General features: G+C 35.7%; 1 long non-coding RNA gene across 1 annotated transcript; it reads right to left on the bottom strand.

The window, feature by feature from the left end:
- Positions 1-4,936: 4,936 nt before the first annotated feature.
- Positions 4,937-5,778, bottom strand: LOC126729093 (uncharacterized). Its single transcript, XR_007656497.1, has 2 exons — positions 5,482-5,778; positions 4,937-5,014 (listed from the first exon to the last, which is right to left on the bottom strand). It is a non-coding gene; the product is annotated as an uncharacterized LOC126729093 (long non-coding RNA).
- Positions 5,779-7,263: the final 1,485 nt, after the last annotated feature.

Below are 7,263 nucleotides of genomic sequence, written 5' to 3'. Positions count from 1 at the left end.
CCAATAGGAATTTTTGATCAGAACTATTTCAGATCTTATGTTGCATCTCAAAACTTTGAGAAGTACTTTATGGAAGCTCCACTATTGGTTGAAATAGCTATTGACTAGCCATCTCTACATGACACCAATATTCCCATATGGTTTGCCACAAAGGATTGGAATTTTCTTCTATCAACTCTTGAAGATGCTTATGAGAACATGGTGAGAGAATTTTATGCCAATGCCATTGTTGATGGAGAGGAGACCAAATATTGGGTTAGAGGAAAAAGATTCTCAGTGTCACTGATTTACATGGAGGAAATCCTACACATCAACCGGCCAATACTCCCCATACCGCCGGTATATGATGAGCTGAATCCAGATGAAGAGATTCTTAGAGAAGCCTTAGGAAATAATCTGGAATTTTCCTCAAATGGGAAGTCAATAAGTGTGGCATCTCTTTCTCCTGAACTAAGACTACTTACAACAATCATGTGTAGCAACCTCTACCCTTTGTCAAGCACTAGGTTCATGAATCTCGGTCGAGCACTATTCTTGCATGATTTAATCTCTGATGTCGAGATTGATGTGTGTTCTCATATCCTCCACATTCTGGCAAAAACAGTTGACCGAACTGCCTCAAGGAATTGCATTCCTTTCTGTCGCCTTATCACACAGATTTTGAAGCTCAAAGGTGTTTATCCCTTGGAAAATGAGCGCCCCTATCCAAGGCCAAGTCCAATTTCTATCCGCACTCTCCATACAAGCATGAGTCACACTAAAAAGAATCCCAAGCAAGAAGGTCCTGCTACTCAAGGAAGCTCAAGTTCTACATCACATGTTTATGATGAATGGCTAGACAACATCTTGGATACTCTCCAAGAGATTACTACCAAGATATCCGGACTAGCTACCATCATGTACTCCCAACACAATTGTTTTGACACCAAGTTTACATCTCTTCAGACTCAACTGGACCAAATTCAAAGAAAGCTAGAGGAACATGAAGACTAGCTATTCCATGACAAAAAGGGGGAGAAGGTGTCGTTGTTAGGGGGAGTGTAGTGATAGGGGGAGAAGAAGACAGTAACTAATGTTTGGTTTACTTGTGTTTATATTTAGCTTCTACAACTACTGGTTTATGTTTTTGTTTTTACTGCTTTTGTTTAAAACCTCAACACATGATTTAGTTTATTTCAGTGTTAATTCAGTATATTATTTGTGACTTTCTCAATACTTGTGTAGCATTCTCTTTGTACTTTTAGATATTGCTAAAATGTCTTGAGTACTTCACACTTATGCCCTGGTAGGATTGTTCCTAGATGCATATACTTCGTGTATTTTGCATTGGTTGTGTGATTGGACATGCAAATAATCATAAGTGATTTCTTCGTTGTACATGTCCGAATGAACATTTACTTGTTATATGTTCATCGGAGTCATTCTTTAATGACTGCCCTTGTTTGTTCAAGTGTTTGTTTGCATGATATCTATTGTTTACATGATCGCACTATGCTTGCTCTCGTTCATACCTTGTGTTCAACTTGTCATAAGCTTAAAGAAAGTTTTGTTTATGTGCGAGTGTTTCAGGTTACAGGTATAAACTGCAAGTGCTTCACAATTTCTAGATTAGGTGTGAGTGAGTTTTGCCATTGTTCCCAAACTCACATTTAAATCTAGAGTCTGTTATTAGGGGTTTTGTCACGGAATAGCCAAAGGGGGAGATTGTAAAGTTGTGATTTACAAATTTGTATTTTGTTGGCTTTTATTCCGTACCAAATTTGATTGTAATTATTTCCAATCTTGTGTACCTTGTATTTATTGTGGGATTTGATTGTAAGGGTTGTGTGCTAGAGAGAGAGTGTGAAGACTCAAGCAAGTGAAGACAGAAGACTTCTCACGGGTGTCTCGCGACTAAGCTTCCTGCGAAGTGAAGCATGTGCCTTGCACATGACTGGAATGCGAAGAATCTATACAGATGGAGACAGCTGTGTCTCGTGAGTATCTCGTGGGTAAGGCCTTCCCGCGAGACACCCGCGAGACATTTTGTTCTGTCAGTTTGTACTGTTTGATACACACTTTCTATATCCTTACTATATATACCTATATTACCCACAAATGTGAAGGAGAGCTTCTGAGAGAAAACCCTAGCTAAAACACTTGAGAGTTAGAAATTGTTTTACCAACAATTCTCTACACATTTGTTTGTGGAATTTCCTCATCTCCTACCTCTCCATTTCCATACCATTGAGAGGTCAATAGCTAAAACACTTACCACACCTTTTGAGAGTGTCTAGTGATGGCAGATGCAACATAGATCTTGTTGCGGGATCCGGAGAGCTAGACAAGACATGGTTCCGAGAAGCCTTGTTGGAGTAGGAGCTTGGAGGGCTTAGGTACAGAGGGCAGATTAGGCTTGGAGGGTCTCTTGCTTACCCATGTATCCCAACTGATTGTCTAGTAGATCGATTACCGCTTGGAGGGCGACGGAGAGGTTTTTCGTCGAGTTCTTCGGTTTCCTCTTCGATAACACGTCTCAGTGTTATCTGTGTTTGCATCTCTCTTCCCTACTCTTATTCATTTCATTTTACTGCTGTGTTCTTTAAATATGGATTAGAGTAGCTCCCTTGCTTGTATGCTTGCTTTTACATTATTCCGCACTTATTATTAAGTTAGTGTAAAATCAACCAAGCCGTAATTTTAATTGGGGGTCTAAACAAGCTCTTATGTTTTTACACATTTTGAACTTTCAGTTGTGGACCATTTGTCTTCAAGAGGACATTTTGGACAGTAGTCAATTGAAGGTGCTCCGGTTTAAAAGTGCAAAAGAGAGTTTAGTTGACTTTATTAATGTGTGTGTGTATATATATATATATATATATATATATATATATATATATATATGTGTGTGTGTGTGTGTGTGTGTGTGTGTGTTCAAGAGGACATTTTGGACAGTAGTCAATTGAAGGTGCTCCGGTTTAAAAGTGCAAAAGAGAGTTTAGTTGACTTTATTAATGTGTGTATATATATATATATATATATATATATATGTGTGTGTGTGTGTCTTCAAAAGGAAATTTTGGACAGTAGTCAATTGAAGGTGCTCCGGTTTAAAAGTGCAAAAGAGAGTTTAGTTGACTTTATTAATGTGTATATATATATATATATATATATGGTTGCCTTTCTTGTTAATTATTGAGTACTTTAAAGTTAATACAATATTCACAGTGCTCCACGCATAATACATAGGAAAGTAATCACATGACAGTGGGAGATAATGGATAACAATCCATTGGATAGCAAGTGACCCATGTAATATGAATAACCATTGTCATTTTACACCCTGTAAGTTCATTTTCCTTGCATGGATTTATGATTTATTTATGATTTATCATCTTGAAATGCATACCTTACCTACACCAAGTATCTGCCTTCTCCGGTTTGAGCTAGCCGGTTCATTTGAGTGGTGATGCATACTACTCAAACCACAACCTATGGAGAATTTCTAGACTGATATATGTTGAGTTATGTGGAGCCTAGTTTGTGTTTGATTGGGATTGTGACTTCATCCGATATAAAAGCGATACATGATTAATTTTTTAGCCCATTGAAAATTCATTGTGTAGGATATAAATACCACTGTTTCAAATTAAGGTTAGTTGTGTTGTTTGAAATAGAAAAGCTATACTGCTGCATCTTGTATTTTTCCCTTTAATTAGTAAATCACTGCAACTTCATGGATGCAGGCAAATTATTGAACCAGGTAATTTTTTATAGTGTGTAATTGCAATGTCTGTGTATTATTTTTCTATCTATTTTTGCATCTCACAGATTTAGGGTTGGGGTTTGAGTGAGAGCACTGGCTGAGGAAACAGGAAAGGATACAGTTCTATGACACAAACTTTGGATTCTAGAGGATGCAATTTGAGGGTTACCTGTATGGGAAAAAGTTACATGAATCTTTTTTGGGTGAGCAACCAGAAGGCATGGATGATAATGATCGGAAACTAGTACTTCTTGACAAACTAGGGGTTATTTGATTAACAATGTCTAGATCGATTATACATAATGTTGTAAATGATAAGACCACAATTGGTCTGATGGCAGCCTTATCTGATATGTATGAAAAGTTGTTGACAAACAACAAAATGCATCTAAATGCCTTCCAATTTTTTGTATCATTTGATTGCCTTGTGTATGTTATTTATTTTTATATCTATTTTCGTCTCTCAAATATTTACAAATTCGTGTATATTACCAACAGCATATTACTAGTTATTATAGATAAACTAGTGAAAATAAATAAATTATATTAATTCTCTGACCTTGATGCTAGGGTTCTAGTTCTACCACCCTTCATTACCCTTTTGTCTATGCTAGGATTGTGTTCTCAATTGAGAATGTTGGATATTATTCTATACCATCGTTTATGTTATCTTCGGTCTTCCTTGAGCACCAATTAGCGATTTTTTCCGGTTCAATTATATAATACATTTTGACATTTTGTTATGAGCTAATCAAAATCTCTTTCTGTGCATTTAGACCCATCATGAAAACGATATATTTTCTTCTTTCCCCATTCATTATTTTTTAAGTTGTAACTTGTGGAAGCAATGCACTTTTAGCACGCTCCTTTCAATAGCATTATCCCCAAATTGGCATAAAAATTGCAACACTTATATTATTTAGGAAAACAAATTATTAATCATAAAACCATATATTATTTAGGAAAACATATTCTTTTTTGGGAGAAAGTTTCAACTTCTGGCGTCCGCTCCAAATGATGTTCTGTATCATCAGACCAAGGCACCGGTTGGTTTTTGATGTAGACGGGAATTGAACCCCAAATCTCTTATTTAACTATCAGAAACTTGACCAGTTAAGCTAATTGAAACTCACATAAAAACAAATTATTAATCATAAAACCATACGCGTTGCCGCGTTGGTACTACATTCATAATATTAAACAGCCACGTTCACTGTCATTATATATAGAATACTTCTCTCCTCCATGAAGAACTCGTAGCCAAACTTCCTGGTTGTATTACATGCACACATGAAACATAGAAATTTATTCATTGTTTTATAAGGATAAATTACACTTTTTCATTCTAATTTATAAGACCATTTTCAATGTCCCTCGTAAACTTTAAATTTGAGCAATCAACCCCCATATGAGACCAGTTAATGTTTGATCAATTTTCGTTATACTTAACCTTAAATTTTATTTTCTTATAATATCATCATATGATTACTCCTATATTTTTTTTTAATGATCATATATGTGATAAATATGACAGAAATTAGCAAAAATTTAATGGTAAGATGAGAACATTAAAACTTAACCTTAATTAGAAAGTTGATTGCTCAAATTTAAATTTTTAAAAAAGACATTAGGACTGACCTCATAGTTTAGAGTCATGAAAAAGTATACGTCAATACCCAAATTTATTACTACATAAGAGAATTAATGCTTCTCTGGAAAGAGATACCGATGAGTACCTCCAGCTCCCATTGAAGTTCATTACTTTTGATGTTTATAATGATGCTTTGCATCAGGACCTCCTGGAATCTCTCGTGCGGGGTCCCGATGTGGGGTTGTATCTTCACTTTGCGAATCATAGTTCAGCATTTCCTTAGCATCTTGGACCAATGCTAGCAATGATCTGAATTGATTGCTTCCCTCTATGTTAGGATTAAGGGGGCGAGTTTCGGACCTCAAAAACAAAAGCAATATGAGTGTAAGGCAAATGCAAAATCTCAACCTACGCATTTTTAATGTCTAGGTTTCAAAATAGCTAGGCTTGCTTGTAGAGACCCAGTCTAGACGGTGTTATATATATATATATATATATATAAAAGATATACGGATACCATTGTTATAAAAAAAATACAAGTGGATAGATTCAGAAAGGAAAAAAACAAATCAATTTGCACAGGCCTAAGAGCACTATATATCCGCCGGACGCATAAAAAATAAGGGAAAAATTAACTAATACTCTAAGAGCATGTACTGATTTATGAGCTTTTTTTTAATAAATTTCTTATAGAGAAAAAATAACTGATTTTTATTTTACAATTTTTTTATATTTTACATAAAAGTAGTTTCAAAACTTTCTTAAAATGATTCATTAACAAATGTTTTAAGGGCAACCCGTTAACCCGGGCTAAAAAAAAATGGTCAACATTTTGGATGCAACACTAATGTGATGCCATTAGACTAAAAAAGGAGCAAGATATTCCTAGGATATTCTAAGCCAATGAAAATTTTCTCTTAAATACGGTTCATTTTTAGTTTATTCAGCTCCAGTGCGCCAAGTGGTCTATCTTGTTAACGTACATGTGACGTTGGGTTAAAAGAAATGGCTTAGGGTGGTCTACGTAGCCTCCTCTAAATATAATCTTCTCAGTCTTCCACTGCAACCAGTGTCCCTGCAGTTTATTGGCATATACGATGTTTAAAATCAATGTTTGCTCACAGGATTGGTCGGCAGTGCCCTCCAACTTTCGTCCCAAAGTGCTTAATCTTTTTCTTTTTTAAGCTGAACTTTGGCTTCGTATTTGCTACCAAAAGTGAAATGCAGGACACGAAATTCGGTGGAACGAAATTAATATTAATCATGATGAGAACTAGAAAAAAAAATTGGTGAAAAAATGTTCGAACCTTTTTAGCCTAAAAGATATTGAAAAGACAGTAAACGAGGCGCTACGTCTCCGTTTGCACATGAGAATGAGTCCTTCACTGTGTCAATAGGTATACTAGTCCAGTCGAAGTCATGCATGGCCAACTCTTTAGGGAGCCTTTAGATCTTACCTGCTCATCTCCACCACATGTTAAGTCATCTGATCTGAGTCAATAGGAGCGTATGAACGCCATGTCAATGAATTGTATCCAATGATCTATAAACACTTGTTTTTTTCTTTTTTCTTTTTTGCGCTGAATAATCTATAAACACTTTCAAGGTTATAATGATCAATAAAAAATTCAGGTTGATTAACATCATGGAATTTGAAGCAGGGACTTGTCATGATTCAATTTAGGCTTGAGCGATTTTCGTCTAAGATCATAAAGAGATTTCAAACCTGTAGTGTTGAACCATTCAAAATATTGAAACGGGTTAGCCAAATGCATATGGTATTGGCCTTCCTCATGATTATGGTATGAGCTCTACTTTTAATATAGAGAATCTAACCGCGTATAAAGATCCAGAATTTATCCATGATACCCCTTTTGTTTTACCTTCATGTGACCCTGCTGAAATCTCCATCCTTAGACCCCTCAAT

The sequence above is a fragment of the Quercus robur genome, chromosome 5 (genome assembly GCF_932294415.1).
Source record: "Quercus robur chromosome 5, dhQueRobu3.1, whole genome shotgun sequence".
NCBI classification, from domain to species: Eukaryota; Viridiplantae; Streptophyta; class Magnoliopsida; order Fagales; family Fagaceae; genus Quercus; species Quercus robur.
This window is presented reverse-complemented; position numbering and strand designations above follow the sequence as displayed.